This window comes from Diabrotica virgifera, chromosome 6, assembly GCF_917563875.1.
Source record: "Diabrotica virgifera virgifera chromosome 6, PGI_DIABVI_V3a".
In the NCBI taxonomy this organism is placed as follows: Eukaryota; Metazoa; Arthropoda; class Insecta; order Coleoptera; family Chrysomelidae; genus Diabrotica; species Diabrotica virgifera.
In genome coordinates, this window is record NC_065448.1 from 105,327,983 (window position 1) to 105,345,831 (window position 17,849).

At 33.2% G+C, this 17,849-nt stretch overlaps 1 protein-coding gene across 3 annotated transcripts in view; it reads left to right on the top strand.

Annotated features, from left to right (window-relative positions):
• The window catches only part of LOC114330442 (calpain-B), a 510,388-nt gene that overhangs the window by 34,549 nt on the left and 457,990 nt on the right, over positions 1-17,849 (top strand). The window lies entirely within an intron of this gene.

A 17,849-nucleotide genomic window follows, 5' to 3' on the forward strand; every position in this document is an offset into this window, starting at 1 on the left:
TGCAGATACTCCAGAATAAGGTTCAAGATGTCGCCCATGCGAAAAGTTTAAGGCTCAAAAAACCCAAGTAAATATTATTGTTGAAGTAATTAATTGCCTATTAGCTACAAGTTCAAACCTTATATCAGCTCCCGATAAGAATTTCTGGCTTGTTTTATTCTAACCATTGCTTTTTAAATGTAAATGAAGCGTTTTTAACAGGATGGGCGCTGACTGCCCCATATAGGAAGAGAAACAAGACTTATGCAACACATTTTTCCTAGTTTAAATTCCCGTTGTAAAAATGAGCACATGCTCTGTCATAAGCGCTTCATTAACAACTAAAAAACAATGTTCTACAATGAAATAAGCATATCGGAAGTCATAGAAGAAAGTTCCCGACGAAAATTCTGGGCTTATTTTATTTTTAAATTATTTTCATTTACGTTTTCAAGAAGAATTTAGACCAGCATAAATTTGTAGAATAAATCTTGTTTCCCTCTCTTATAGGCCACAGCCCGAGCGCGCGTCCTGTCATAAGCGCTACATTAACAATTAAAGAACAATATTTTAAAATGAAATAAGTTCAAAATACTTATCTGGAACAGATAGAACAAGGTTTGAACTTAAATTTAGGTACTTGGGGAATTCAAAAATTGTATTTTATACTTTTGTATGTTTTACAAGAATTTTGTGCCTAGAATCTGGAAATTGTTCGCATGAAGCAAAGCGGGGCTATATATAGCGGCGCGCGGTAAACAAGATCCGCATAGGCAAGACGGATTTGCATCCTTTGTTGATGAAGAACGGACTTAAGCAGATATATCTCCTACCTTTGTCCACATTTTATTTCCTCTTGGATTGACTCACGTGTGTAATAATACAGTATCATAATCATCATTCGCTCTTTAACCCATGGTGAGTCTTGGCCTGTTCCAGAATCAGCTTCCATTCCTTCCTATCCTTCGTCTTGATTTTCCAATTTCGTACTGTTGATACTCGTAAGAGTCGTAAGTCATCTTCAACCTGGTCCTTAAATCGTGCTTTGGGACTGCCTCTTTTCCTCACTCCATCCGGTCGTTGGTTATGAATGTGTTTCGACGGCTCCATCTCATTCATTCTCTCTAAGTGGCGTAGCCACCGCAGCCTGTTTATTTTGGTAGATCTACCATTACTAAACTCACTATAAAGGCGGTAAAGCTCAAAATTATAGCGTCTACGCCATAATCCAATTTCCTACACGGGCATAATTATGTTCAAAACAGCCTAAACGTTCTTGATCACTTTTTGTTATCATCCACGTTTCTGACGCGTGAGGACTAGCTTTAGAGTTCTGCATGGGTATCAATATTTTTGTTTTTTTTGTGCCTATGTTTAATGTTAAAATTTTCTTTAATCTACAGGGTGTCCCGGAAAATAGTGCGTTCCTTTAAGGTATGGAGAGAATACACAATTTGGAACAAAAAAGTCCTATACCATTTTTTTCTAAAGTTAACCGTTTCCAAAAAAAAGTTAACATTGTTTTCCATATACCTGTATTTTAATGTTTAGAAATTTTAATAAACTGGCAACATCGTACGCACTACGGAATAATAACAGATAATAAGAACTCGTTTGATTGTGATTTACAGTATTTAAAATAACCCAACCTAATAGTAGGTAATACTTATATATTTACTACTTGTTTACTAAAATTATTTTCTTTTGAAATGTATTGAAATACCTATTGCATAATTTTAAACGAATTACACATCTTTTAACATAAAAACACATCTTTTAACTGAACTAGTATTAGGTATGTATTTAGTAAGGTTTAAATGGGTTGAATGCTGAGTATTGCTGAGGGCTTTAACTGAATTACATAGTTTTAATAGTTTACAGTGGAACTTAAATGCACCAGATAATGTCTCAGTAATTTGTTTACTTGTGAACTGAAATAACTAAGTTGTACTTACTTGAAAATTATTATTATACCGAATAGATGTTTCAAGTAACCTTTCACAAACACCATTCATGGGTAATAACATAATAGCAGAGAATAAGGGATAATAGGTAATACACTCACTATTCGAAAACATTTTCGGCATTGACACTAAACAGGATTCTTTAAAACTATCTGTTTACTATCTATCTTCTATCTATTTACATGGGACTGTCTATGCTTAAATTTGCGTACCGCACATAGTTGTCAGATTTAAATTTTCATACCAAAATTTATTTTAATTTTTTGGTCAAACGGTTGCATTTAGAAAAAAATGTTATAAGAGTTTTTTGTTCTACATGGTGCCTTCTATCTATACCTTTAAGGAACGCACTATTTTCCGGGACACCCTGTATAGTACGCTCTACTTGCTAGATAAACTGCTCGTCAAAAGTTAGGGATATAGAAAATTCTGCTGATTTTCATAGTTGATTTTTTCGCGAACAGACGGATTCCGCTATTTTTTTTATTTTAGCCTTTTCTTTAGTATTTACACAGTTGTGCAAAGGTTTACTCAAACTTATTTTTTGTACTTATACCGGGTGGAAGAAAAAAATATGTTTTTCTTGTGTTAAGTTTGAGACACCCTGTAGGGAGAACGAGGTACAAATGTGAGTATACATCAGAATAATATTGTAGTCTTATGTTTTGTGAACATGCTGTTGTTTGAATGTCCCTGATATCTTTAGAAACAAAAAAAAATAGACGGTTTTGTAATCTAACATGTGTTTTAACCGAAACAAAAGTTTGAGACACCTTGTAGGGAGAAAAAGGCACAAAGGTGAGAATACCCCGATATTATGTTGTACTCTCATATTTTTTGAATATTTAATTTTTTTAATTTCTCTGATATCTTTAATAACAAAGAAACTAGACGGTATTACTCTTTAATATGTTTTTCTATGTTTCACATGTGTGATGTGACGCATGTCGTCAGTTAAAACACATATTAAAGAGTAATATCGTCTAGTTTCTTTGTTATTAAATATATTAGAGAAATTAAAAAAATAAAGTATCCACAAAATATGAGACTACAACAAAATATCGAGGTATACTCACCTTTGTGCCTTTTTCTCCCTACAAGGTGTCTCAAACTTTTGTTTCGTTAAAACACATGTTAAATTACAAAACCGTCTATTTTTTTTATTTCTAAAGATATCAGGTACATTCAAAAAACAAAATGTTCATAAAACAATACTACAATACGATTTCGATATATACTCCCATTTGTACCTCGTCCTCCCTACAGGACGTCTCAAACTTAACATAAGAAAAACATTTCTTTTCTTCCACCCGGTATAAGTACAAAAAAAAGTTTGAGTAAACCTTTGCATAACTGTGTAAATACTAAAGAACAGCCTAAAATAATAAAAAAAATAGCGGAATCCGTTAATCTGTTCACGAAAAAATCTACTATAAAAATTCAGCAGAATTTTCTATATCCCTAACTTTTGACGAACAGTTTATATACGTCTGTTAATTTCTGCAGTGACTGTATTACTTCTGTTGATTTGTGAGCCTAGATATATGAACTCTCTTACTCCTTCGAAAGTATATGTTCCAACCGTTAGATCTTCGGGATTTGCTGCTTGATTATTATTTGTGACTTCCATATACTTACGTTTATTAGTGTTAAACCTGTAGCCCCATTCTTTCTGAGGTTGCTTCCAATGCCGTTAACGATTGAACCAGATCCACCTTTCTTCTTGATATGATATCAATATCGTTTGCTAGTATTTGTACACTGCTATTAATAATGGTTAGAGTGGTTCGAAAAAAACTTTTTTTTATTATTTCAGATCGCTATAGTGCGCAAAAGTTGCCATTGGTATAGACTTGAAAAAGCACTAATTGTTATTTTTTTATTAATTTGTCTTCCGGTCGCGCAATGCCATCGAAGTTAGCAAAAATTGTGAAAAACCTTAATTTTTCATATATTTTTTTAACAGGCCAAATGGTTTTAATTGCATTCCTATACCATGAATTAATTACTAAAAGTATGTAAAATCAATATAAATGCACTTATTATACATTTTTGTTTCATATCTTCCGGTCGCGCAACATAATAAAAAATGAGTAAAATTAGTAGTTTTTGCAAAATTTCAAAGTTTGACTGTTTGGTACAATTTATTCATACGACTTTTAGAGATGGTATAGTTTAATTTAATTACAATAATATATTTAAAATCCAAGCATATAAGATAAATTTTGATATTCAAGTGGAATTCTGTCACAATCAATTGTACTTGCTTGAGATATCAGAAGTCATCAAGTCAGGACATTGTTCAGAAGACTTTGTAGTGGGTACGTTATCCTATCCCAACGTCACATTCAAGATGGCTTACTACTGCAAACCGAGTTTTGCGTTTCTACATCAGTGTATCCAACCCTTCTGAAAATCTGAGAGAGATTGTCACATTCATTCTCAAATGTTATAATATGCCTATGTGGTTTGCCACAAAAATAAACCACAAATTCACAGATGGCCCTAGACATGATTACAAAATCATTGGATATTCAAGGTACTTACCAGAAGAGCTTCTTCAAGTTGTTGATCCCGTTTTACAACGGAATGCTTACTTTGCCCATTCCGAAAATTTACTTTTGGCTATGGTAACTGATGAGAGAAACCATATCCGAGAGCTGGGCTTTAGGCGTATCATGAAGGAAAAGCAAGCAATATCTGAAAGTGACTCTATCAGAATCTTTAAACCACCAAACTTAAACTTTGAAGCTAAATAGTATTACGAAATTATCAAATGGAGCACCAGTACACTGACCCCCTCTACTGCTAAGAACATTGACTAATGAAGAGATAAAACAGTATGTGAGCAATGACTTCAAGCCTGTTATGAGTATAGATACTTTGCCATGCCTACACAGGCAGTTGAAAGATGCGTTAAGCTAATAACCGTAGCTTCAAGTAAAGTGTGTGGACACAGTTCCAGAGACGGCTATATTAGAATCACATTATTGCACCGCTCAGCGATGCCAACGATTAAAATCAACAACAACTGGTAGTCTTTTACAATCAGGTAGGGCCTTTCCAATCGGTCCGGATATCCTATAGTGCCTGTTGTATTTCCATCTAAGTGTTGGAAAAGGTGGCGGAATGGCAGTTCGTTGTAATGGAGACGACAAATACTCCATTGTAGAGGTCTTCCCACATGTATCTCTATTTGAGGCTGCGCGAGCTTCGCTGGCATTCGTCACTTTCGACTCGCCTCTCGGTAGTCTGCTGTTTTTGACGAAGCTGCGCGCGACCTAATTCCACTTGAATGTTAAAATGTATCTTAGATGCTTGGATTTTAAATATATTATTGTAATTGAATTAAACCATAGCATCTCTAAAAGTCGTATGATTAAATTGTACTAAACAGTCAAACTTTGAAATTTTGCAAAAACTACTAATTTTACTCATTTTGTATTACGTTGCGCGACCGGAAGATATGAAACAAATGTATAATAAGTGCATTTATATTGATTTTACATACCTTTAGTAGTTAATTCATGGTATAGGAACGCAATTAAAACCATCTGGTCTGTTTAAAAAATTTTTTGAAAAATTAAGGTTTTTCACAATTTTTGCTAAATTCGATGGCATTGCGCGACCGGAAGACAAATTAATAAAAAAATAATAATTAGTGCTTTTTTCAAGTCTATACCAATGGCAACTTTTGCGCACTATAGCGATTTGAAATAAGAAAAAAAAATTTTTCGAACCACCCTAATAATGGTCCCTCTTGTTGTTATTCCAGATTCTCTAATAGCTTTCTCTAGGGCAATGTTGAATAGCAGAGACGATAGGCTATCTCCCTGTCGAAGTCCTGTTTGTGTCTGGAAAATTTTTGATATTCCGTTTTGCCCTCCAACCTTACACTCGACTGTTGTGAGGGTTGCTTTTACAAACTTCTCAATTCATAAGTGTATGGGGATGTTAAATTTTACCATAATAATACAGTACCTACTTCCTGTTATTACCCTGTGTAAAAATATCAGAAGGTGAAGTTTAGGGTAATTGGAATTTTATGTAATCTTACAATGATTATTTTTTACTGTTTTTTTTTTAATTTAACCTTAAGATGCTCTAAGAAAATAGCGTCAGAGCAATATCTAGTTACCTTGGCTTGTTTTTACCGACATGTATATGTATCTGAAGATTTGTTTTTTACCTTATCATTTTTCTTGTTCTAATATCGTTCTTGGTTTTATTTATAACAATAAATTTATCAGCAATGCTTCCGTTTAAATCTAGTAGTTGGCAATCGCACTTTACAGTGTTATATCATTTTGATAAAGTTCTCGTGTTCTGTTAATCGATACAAACGGTGATTATAAGCAAAGTTTTTCTTCAACAATCTGATCATTTTAAATGAAGAAAAATATTTACCTTCTTAAAATAAACATTTATTACAAATTAAAAAATAAAAATGTATACAATTTTTATTCAGTTGCAATGCGAAGCCAAAATCGTCTTAATTTTTACTAAGATTAGAGAGTGCAGCCAGCACTCTTATCGACGATTTCAACTCTTGGTAGAGGCTCTTCAGAGAATGCATTCTGCTTTCTCTACTCCAGGTCAACATTTTTCAACATATTAGTCCCCCATTGCAACTGACGTGAAGGTAGTAGGTGCGTAGCGCTTTCTAACAAGAGGTGAAATCGTCGATAAGAGTGCTGGCTGCACTCTCTAATCTAAGTAAAAATTAAGACGGTTTTGGCTTCGCATTGCAACTGAACAAAAATGGTATACATTTTTATTTTATATTAGTATTACTCCTATAGAGTAACTAGGTCCATTTTCCGTTGGAACTTTACCAAGCTGCAGACGGGGGTTGTGAATTGCATAGTGTAGAATTCCTTCCCTTTTATCTTCACTGCAGCAACCATCTGGCTTGCATATTGTAGAAGCCTTGGAGGTGTCACCAGGAAAATGGGCCAATAAGTTTTTCAATTAAAAATCTTTTAAAAATATTTTATTTTACAAATAGTTTTATTAGGTTGAAAAACTTAGTCTTTCATTTAGCAGATGCCGCTACGCACCTACTACCTTCACGTCAGTTGCAATGGGGGACTAATATGTCGAAAAATTTTTACCTGGAGTAGAGAAAGCAGCCTATGCATTCTCTGAAGAGCCTCTAACAAGAGGTGAAATCGTTGATAAGAGTGCTGGCTGCACTCTCTAATCTAAGTAAAAATTAAGACGGTTTTGGCTTCGCATTGCAACTGAATAAAAATGGTATACATTTTTATTTTATATTAGTATTACTCCTATAGAGTAACTAGGTCCATTTTCCGTTGGAACTTTACCAAGCTTCAGACGGGGGGTTGTGAATTGCATAGTGTAGAATTCCTCCCCTTTTGTCTTCACTGCAGCATCCATCTGGCTTGCATATTGTAGAAGCCTTGGAGGTATCACCAGGAAAATGGGCCATTTAAGTTTTTCAATTAAAAATCGTTTAAAAATGTTTTATTTTACAAATATTTTTATTAGGTTGAAAAACTTAGTCTTTTATTTATTACAAAATTGTGAATTGTTGAATAAATCATATACTTACACAAGTTTTCCTATTTTGTCGTGTATTATTCACGCAATAAAATATACTCTACAAAATTCCAATCGTGTGAAGAAGCGTACTTACATACAAGCGCCACTGACGTTCGATTCTAATTTGATATCGCGTCACGGCATACACTTGCAGTGACAAAATAGAATGTAAATTTGGACGTATCCGGTGAAATTTCCGAGCGCGATGCGCGATATAATATCGAATCGTCTGATCGCGCCCATTTAAAACTCTATATGCCATTGAGGGATTCGAGATTATTATCGATTCGAATACATATTGGAATCCGCACCGTCTGAATCATTTCGTTTAACTCTGCTCACTCGGGATGTCGGTATTCTCCAGCGAAATATCTGTCTAAGGATGTGCCACAGATGGTATATTCCCTATATAAAATTAAAGATTTGTGTACTGGAAAGGTTGACAAATAGGTGTCTATATCGTTAAAAGATGACCCATTTGGAACGAAAATCGATCGGTTTCAGGATTTTCACAAAATCCAATGAATATTTCCAAATAATATCAAGGTAAACTATCGAAGACTTCGCCGCTTCCGATATATATTTCTTGATATTCGTTGTGATCACTCGCTAAAAAACCCTTCATTAGTTGAAATAAAAGCGGTACGGCGGTACGTGCTGATTATAACGTAATAATTATTGTTTGTCTGATTTCCCGTTTATATAAATATTTCGTTCTTGCTAAATTGTCTTTGATTATTTCATTCATAGGAGATTCTGACCAATAGAAAGCTACAGAAATAAAAATTACAGAAATTATTTCATTCATAGGAGATTCTGACCAATAGAAAGCTACAGAAATCTGAATTAAATCGATAATTTTTGATAATCTCCCGTCGTTAAGTATATTACGTCAGATGCCCTTCGTTGCTACGAAAAAATACATTCAGTGACATTAATGATAATTAATGTTTTAAAAATTATAAAAGTGATGACTTTCAATCGTCAAATATTTATAAAAACTGTGTGTTTAATGGTACTTACATAAATAAATTACAATAAAATTTTGGTTTTGAACAGTTTTATTCATGAAATAATCGCAACAAATTGCACTCGACCTCTGAAATTAATATAGAATTTTTGCTCTCGTGACACTTTGACATAATTTCACTCGCCTTCGGCTCGTGAAATTAAAACTGTCAAAAGTGTCACTCGGGAAAAATTCAATAATTTCAGAGCTCTTGTGCAATTACTACTGATAATTTTTTGATGATTTTAACTTCCAATCGTATAGTTAGTAAGATATTTGATCACGTGTTTAATTCTGTCCAATCAGATTAAAATTATACTGAGAATTATCTACTGTAGAAAATTACCGATAGAATTTTTTTAAGTAGATTGTTTCTGTTTAATGGCAACCAGTTTCCTAGTTTTGACAACTGTCACATTTAAGGAAATATCCATAATATACGTATTAAAAAATAATCTTACGAATATCACACGACAGTAAGAATAAATAAGAAAATAATGCTTCATTTTTACTCAAATTTGTTGTCATTGGGCAATGTCTATTGCCAGACAACAAATTTTCGAAAAACTGTCGCATTATTTTCAATTTATTCTCACTCTCTTGTGATATTATACCCGATAATTTTTGATAATATCCCGTCGTCAAGCATTACGTCAGATGCCTTTCGTTACTACGCAAAAATGAACATTCAGTGACAATGAAGACAATTAATGTTTTACAACTTGTCACAGAGAACACCAAGAAACAGGTTTAGCAAATATTCAGGTGAAGATATCAATAAAATATTAGTTAAAATTATTTAAAAACACAGTTTTATTCATGAAATAATCTCAGCGAATTACACTCGATCTCTAAAATAATTATCGATTTGTTCTCTCGTGATACTTTGACATAATTACACTCCCCTTCGGGTCGTGAAATTAAAACTGTCAAAGTGTCACTCGGGATACAATTCGATAATTTTAGAGCTCTCGTCGAAAAACAAAAAATTTACCAATGCGGTCGCGCCATTATGTATATATACATACTGTACAAACGAAAAATTAATGGTTAATACAGTTAAAAGTTAATATAGTTAAATGTAGAAAGATAAAATATTTATGATGTTTCGTGTGTAGAATCTATTTTCACCGTTTCCTTTCACGCGTAATTAAAAGTTTGTTACTCTGCTGTGCTCTTTTTAAAATGTGTTTTATTGCTATGTAGAATTATTTACCAGCTGGTAGAGTATAATCGTCGATGCAATAAGAACTAATTATCTGTATTTTTTTTGTAGTTATGGATTAGAACCAAAATATTTAAAGAGTAAGAAGAGTGGTTATAGCGACTTAATGAAATGTTGAAAGTAATGAAAAAACAGTTCCAAACGGTCGTGAAAACAAGAAAAGTGTAATATTCACCACATGTAATGGGTTTATTGAATAAAAAGAAGTATTTGCTTTTACTTCCTCGTATTGAAGTATTTACTTAATAGTAATTAAATAGTGCATTAAAGAAATGACTTTATTCAATTAGTATTAAGTAAATACTTCTTTTTATTCAATAGATCCAATGTATATTAAGGAAAGTATAGTCCTCGAATCGCGCGCGGATATTTACATTGTCGAAAAAACAGAAATACTATGATGTGAAAATAACGGGCTCTATACTAAAATCACAATAAAGATACATTAGAAATAAACAAACCAAGATACGTTGAAGGTTACGAGGAGCACTCTCGAATCATGATGTACAATGTATAAACTTTGTAAATCATGATTTGCGAGTGCTTCTTGTAACATTCAACGTGTCTTGGTTTGTTTATTTCTAGCGCATTTTTATTGTGATTTTAGTATTTATATAGTACCTATACAGACCTAAAATTTTAAAGCCCTTTGCTTCGGTCTGCCAAAATAGCTTTAATATTCTTACATTCTAGCATTCTTACATTCTACCTTTTTCAAAGTTTAGCAAGAAGATTTGCACATAGTAATAGATTTCTCATGGAAACATGTTACAATCAGTGACCGAAAGAGATGTGCAATCTAGGGATCTATGTTGAAAGATGATTCTTTGAGCATATCCATGGAAATGGATAATATGTAATAGTGATGTAGAAAAACGCAATCACGAACTAACTATTGAACAACAATCACGGAAGGCGAGACGGGAACAGCGTGACGGAATCCCTTAAAAAGTGGAAGACACATAAATATTGGTGAGAAAAGCAATAAACCACGTTAGAATGTCAACGAGGAGACTGGCTCATCAATTCAGATCTTTTAAGAGTATACTATACTATCGTTGTGATTAAGGAATAATGGTTTTAAATATCGAAAAAGAAGTAAGTGCCCCAAATATTCTCCTTCCTCTATCTAAAAACAGAGAGATTGGCCTGGATTCCGTTCAGAACCTCATGCGAGTCATTCGAAGAAATTTGCCTGAACATTTTGTATGGTAGAGCAGATTACACATACATATAATTACGTATCCACAGAATTCGTTAGCATAGTTTGGTTAAGCACCGAGTTGTAATTTATAATAACTATGTAATAGGTATTTCTTTCGGAAAACAGACTCAGTAAAACATAAGTTCAATTAAAATAAAGTATATATTATTGTTCATTCAATACAAAATAAATCAACAAAATAAAATAAAACAATATTCTGGTCTTCGTTCCGCCCCTGAAGAAAGCTCCATTGGCGGATGTCTGTAAAAGAAAAACAAAATTGTATTCACTACTATCAAAAATGCAATAACAATGTTAGTATAATACAACAAGGAATAACGCTATTCCTCACTACGGAATCAAAATAACTACGCACAGTCTCGAAATCACGCTTTTCCTCAATACTGAATCAAAATATCAACAACCACACCGAGACCCACGCAACAACTCGACCTCCCGACTGGAGACGAGCGTTCGCTCAATGCGCGACCACCAACGAAGCAATCCTTTAATGCAGAACCGCTCCGAGTTAATATGTCGCAGCCCAATTGGCTCACAAATTCAGTACGTCAGTTAGACGGGGAATCTAGAGGTCAATGCGCTGCTCAATTCGTTGCGAACCAGGTGGCCACCAACTGGTGGCCCTTTGAAAGGTGAATTCCTTTCAGCTCAGAACGCTAAATTCTAAATGAAACTGATTTTCTGTTTCATCGGCTCGCTCTCTATTAAATATAATTTCGGCGGCCCATCTCCTGACATCCATCGGTAGTGGTGGAAGTTTAGTGGGTATCGATGCGCGTTCGGTTCCTTCTGGCTGGCTGAATGCCGATCTAAAGGTCCGGTCGTGATGCTGGGGCCACACTAATGTTAATTAATTAATTTAGATTATCGTATTAAAGATCATGCATGCATTAAATCAAGTAAACATGCAGCAAATAAACTCCAATGATATTGATGATTTGAATAACCTTATAACCTAAACAGTGAACAAAAGCATTCTACAACTGAAAAAACCAAAAACAACACACAATGAAGTAGACGAAGAAATATTACAACAAATAGAAAAAATGAAGATCTTAAATAAATCTAACAAAAAGGGAACCGAAGAACATAGAGAACTTAATAGGCAGATTAGAAAAGGAATCAGAAAACAAAAAGAAAAGAAGAAGAAAAATTAATAACACTTATCCTGATAGCTACTGACCTACAAAAACTGCAAACCATGCTTTCAGAACTACATACCGAATCTTCTAAAATAGGACTGAAAATGAATTTAAACAAAACAAAAGTCATGCACTCCGAAGAAACCGTGACAATAATAAACGACAAAGTTATAGAAGAGTGCGGTCCTGAACCTAGTTGATTAAGTACACCTAAATTTAGTCTCGAAGATTTTCATCGCTTTACCATAGTAAATCTTTAAATTAATTATAAGAAACATAACCAGTAGTTTAGTTATTAGTTGTGATTTGATTGCCGTAAGTACTTTTATCAATATATTTACGGTTTCATCAAAATCTTATAGAATTTCAATCCAGTCATACAGTTTTGTAAATTCAAAGGTGTTTAACAAAAACTTGTTTTTTGGCTTATCTTCGATAAGTTAAATACTTTGTAATTGACAGAGTCGTACTTACCCAATTACAATATAATGAAACGGAATAAGAAAATTAAAATAAAAAGTATTTAACAATTTTATCCGATGGCTGGTACTTCTGACTACAGGGGTCCTCCAATGTTACCCGATCAACAAACACCATCTTACTCTACAATTACCCAACAGAAAGCAGGTACATTCCCTTCGAAACTACAAGCCGTTATTATCCCAGCAGTAGACACACTAAAATTAGAAGACTACGTTACAGCACTAGGATCACTAGTACAACCCAAAAATGTACTTTTTTCATCACGAATTTCTAACGGCAGAATCTGCATCTATCTTTCCAGCAAAGAAGTTGTTGACACTTTTTTAACAGACTACGGAGGTATAAAAATAGGAGATAATGTTATCAGAGCAAGAAGACTAGTCACTCCTGCTAAAAGGTTACTGCTGTCTAGTGTCTGTCCGTCTATTCCTCATCACATTCTCGAAAAATATCTTGCCGAGAAGGGCTTTCATCTTCTTTCACCGATGTCTTTCTTAAGAGCGGGAATTCAAGATCCTCAATATAGTCACGTATTAAGCTTTCGTAGGCAGGTGTACTATACACCTGCCGACAATCTTGTTATTCCTGAATCAATTCTCATTGACTTCGATAATACATCTTACCGAATCTTTCTTTCTGATGGACTCACTTGCTATCTCTGTCATCAATCTGGTCATATCGCCTCAAGATGTACCTATATGGCCATCCAGTCAAACCCGTCCATACCTACATCCCAAACTGACCAAGACTCTATTTCTTCCTGTAATGCAACAGCTGAAGACAAAAATCACTCTGTCCAGAATCAAACAGAAAACACTGGTGAAGTAATGGACTCCCAAGAACTCCCTACAGAAATTACTATAGAGAAACGTTCTCATTCTGAAATATGGTCTCCACTTGATACACCACCGGTAGAAAACACAGAAATAGATTTTACAAAACCTAAAGCAAGATCAACAAAAAAGCCAAGAGTCACTAAATCTGATACAAAAACTGGAGAAACAGTTTCTACTGAATCACTTATCCAACCTGCAAAGGAATTTATTGATAAAGCTTCAACCCTGTTTGAATTAAACTATACAGAGATAGTCAGCTTTCTGGATGATGCACACGGTTCCCCCAATCCATTAAGTATCGCACAAGAATACACGAAAAACATAACAGGACTATTGACAATGCTAACAGAAATCTACCCCAAACTCGAAGACAGACGCATTAAATCTAGAATTACACGAATAAAGAAGAAAATGCGTCGTCAACTAAATCTAGATAAAACTGAAGGTGATGACTCCGAAGATACAGATGTTTCCCAAGAAAACCTCAATTAAAAAAATCAATAAATGTGCTACGGCTGTGACGCCAATATAACTGTAGGTCTCATTGTTATAGACTGTCCATTATATCATCTGCAAAGATAAGCTGGACTGGACTACCATGTGATATAAGGTGTGCGTTAAACAGTGCGGATTGTGATAAAATCATTAGGTTTTTAAAGGAAACTAAATTATATAACCAAATATGAGTACTACGTTTCAGAACAACCATAAATTAAAATCAACTTTGTAAAAACTCTGTAAAAAAAACACTTTGTAAAATAGTTTATATTTTGTATCAAATTAATATGTATCATTGTACCACCGCTAATAACCTTTTATGGTTGATGCGGGTTATTTCTAATAAAAAAAAAAAAGTTATAGAAAACGTTGAAGAATATATCTGGACCTCGGAGGTAAACTACACTATGTCATTTTGAGCAACTGTTTAGTGTGTGTTTGCAACAAAGTTTAGAGCACTTAGGATGTTAATAAAAATCTTATATATCCCATAATTCGTTGAAAGACAATATGACCATATTTTAATGATAATATATTATATAACCAGTTTGTATAATCCAACTAATAAAATAAGTGGATTAAAATAACTTATTTAAATCAACACCATGTCGACATAGTGTAGTTTACCTCCGAGGTACAGATATATACTTAGAATAAAAAATAATACTAAATAGGGAAATTCAAACGGAAGAAATAAGTAGAAGAACAAAGCATGGGCAGCATTCGGCAAACTGAACTATATACTCAGAAATCAGCCAATTCAACTACATCTTAGATATAAAGTTTTTGATGCATGCATTATTCCAATATAACATAAATATGGGGCACAAACATGGACAATCACAAAAAATTATCGATTGTGAACGATTTTTATCTATTTTGCAATTTTGACATTTAACATTCAAAAATCGGCATTTTGAAGCTTTTTCAATGTTCTAAAAAATCAAATTTTTTAATTTTATGTCAATTATTTAGCTTTTTAATAGGGTGCAAAAAGTCGAAAAAATCGCGTTTTTTGCACTAAATTGTTAATAATTTAAAAAACGGACTTTTTTTAGACGGTTTTAACAAGACTATTACATTTAGATCTTCTCCATGATTTTGGAATTTCGCAGGGTTTGCAGCACGTGTTATAGAGTTGCAAGATCCAATTTTCTGACCTAGGCCTAGATGCTTTATTTGTTCCCTGCATATATCATCCACATCTGCAGCTTTCCCGTTTTTTAACCTGTTCATACCGTCGTGGAGGTTTTTAGTGTAAAAGGAGCTCATAGTGGGGTATCTCCTGATTCAATCTTCTTCTAGTATTTGGGTTCTTCTATCGGTTATTAGTGACCTCACCTCAGCAGTGAACCTGGGTACCAGGTGCTCCGGTGGTCGGTTCTGACACACACATCTTATGTATCATCTCTAATACACACACATTTTCACATTCTTATGCAATTTTTGATGCATTTTATGCACTTTAAAATACAACTGTGCATTTCCACCAATTTTTTATAGTAGACTTTTTTCCTGACATAATCCTGAACAGAAAGTTGCAAGTCTTTAGGTACCTACCTACTGTATTTAAAATCGATTTATTTTGTGCTAAATGCGTCTATTAGATCTTTTATAATTGTCCTTTTGGATATAATTTAATCGGACTACCATGCCGTTTACTATAAATATGAACGTTTTTATTTCTGTAAAAACACATTTAATACCATCTTCTACTGAATATTTTGTATATTTTAAATAGTAGTTGTCCAATAAATATAAGTTTTCATCGGTTAGTATTTTAGGTTGTGAAAATGCTTGAGATAGATACATCTTCCATGATGTAATACTTTGCTGTAGTCTTTTTGCTTAAGTCGTTCATCAACGAAACTTTTTTGGATAAAAATAGAGCTATAAATTTTTCGTTGGACCTTGAGACACAGCATTGGCGTGATGATAACTTTTAAGGACGTAAGGTTTGCATTAGATATTTTACTAAATTTTTATTTTCTGAAAAAAATTAAATTGAATATAAAAATTGAATTCTGTTTAATGTACGTTTGAGTTTAATTATTACTAGGTATGTAACTAACGAGTCGGTCTAGACGGTCTAGTTAGCTGAGACGCAGTTGATCGACAAGTTTAGTGGATTTGCGATTTGCGATCGCTGGTTCGAACCTCAGCTAGGTCATGAAATTAGTAAAAAGCCAACGCGGTAGTATAAAACTCAATAGAGTCTACGGCTTGGTCTAGGATTAACTGGCGTCTGATCGGCCTATGGAGGAGCAGTACAGCAAGGGATAAGGGCTTGTGGCTTGGTGATACTCCTCCATAGATCCCTACCGAAGGGCGTTGACGCCTAAGAACGGTATATATATATATATATATATATATATATATATATATATATATATATATATATATATATATATATCAAATGAAATAGAGAATGTGGAGAAATCCCCTTACGAATAATTCACACATCCAGCATTTTGGGTTGGGAAAATTTTTTGAATAGAATTAAAGATCCTAACACTAGTTCTTAGAAATGTGTTTCGCCCTCCTCGACCTCTCTAGGCTCATCAGTAAAGATGATAGGTTGAATATCTTTAGACACATTCCACTCAAAAACAACATTCGAGACCTAGACATAGCGGAAGCGTAGATCTACGCCAAATCTGACAATGACAGTCTCGTCTCAAGTTTTAATTCCCTAATTACTTAAAGTAAAATATATGTGTAAAACAAAAGATGTAGAAGTTATTGGTTCAACGACCACTCGTACGAAATCAATCAAATGAAATAGAGAATGTGGAGAAATCCCCTTACGAATAATTCACACATCCACCATTTTGGGTTGGGAAAATTGTTTGAATAGAATTAAAGATCCTAACACTACAAAAGTAGTTTTAGTTCTTAGAAATGTGTTTCGCTTAAATTAAATTTAATTAAATTTCGCTTTAATTAAATCTTTATTAATTACTTAAAGCGCGCAGGACAGCGGATAGTTTCTACTAGTTCTTAGAAATGTATTTCGCTTAAATTAAATTTAATTAAATTTCGCTTTAATTAAATCTTTATTAATTACTTAAAACGCGCAGGACAGCGGATAGTTTGCTCTGATTGGGCATTCCAATGACCTTTGATAATGATTGATACATTTTAATTGTTATTACATTTCGATATAAATAAATAAATTTGTTTATTGCAAAATAAAAACACATACTCTATCCTTTGAAATATCACTTTTATTAGCAAAAACTTTCTTTGTTCATATATTTTAACTTAAAAAATAAAAGTTTATTATTTTTAAACATATGCAATTATTGTTTAAACAATATTTCACAAACAATAATAAAATTAGTTTGATTTTTGTGGAATTAAAATATTAAAATACAACAAAATATAGAGTAAGAAAATAATATATTAGATAAAGATTGGAAGAAATTTTGGTGGAAATCGACTTGTGTGAATCGAACACCGCTGTCCTGCGCGTAGCACCAAAAATTATTGTTTATTTAAAAAATTTCCTGGCGCCGTGGTAATTAATCGATTTTAATTTTGCAAATTGCAAATGAAAGGTACAGTACACTTCTATCAGCAAAAAAAATTTCAACTTGCTATCTGCTTTATTTTCAGTCCTGTAATATTTTGAAAAAATGAATTTTTTTGCGAAAGCTAGATTGCAAAATTTATTTTGCAAAATCTATTGAACCGATCTTAATGAAATTTACAGTATTGTTTAACTGTATCATAAAGTTTTTCTGGGTGAAATATGAAGGTCCTAAGTTTAGCATAAATGGTTGAAATACGTTAAATGCGAATACTTGTTTTTGTATGGTTTTTTCGCAATTATTGCTATTTTGCAACTAGGGTGACTATTTTTTAAATTTATAACCAATTCTATATTGTAGGAAGTTTAATTACACAACTTTTATGTCAGT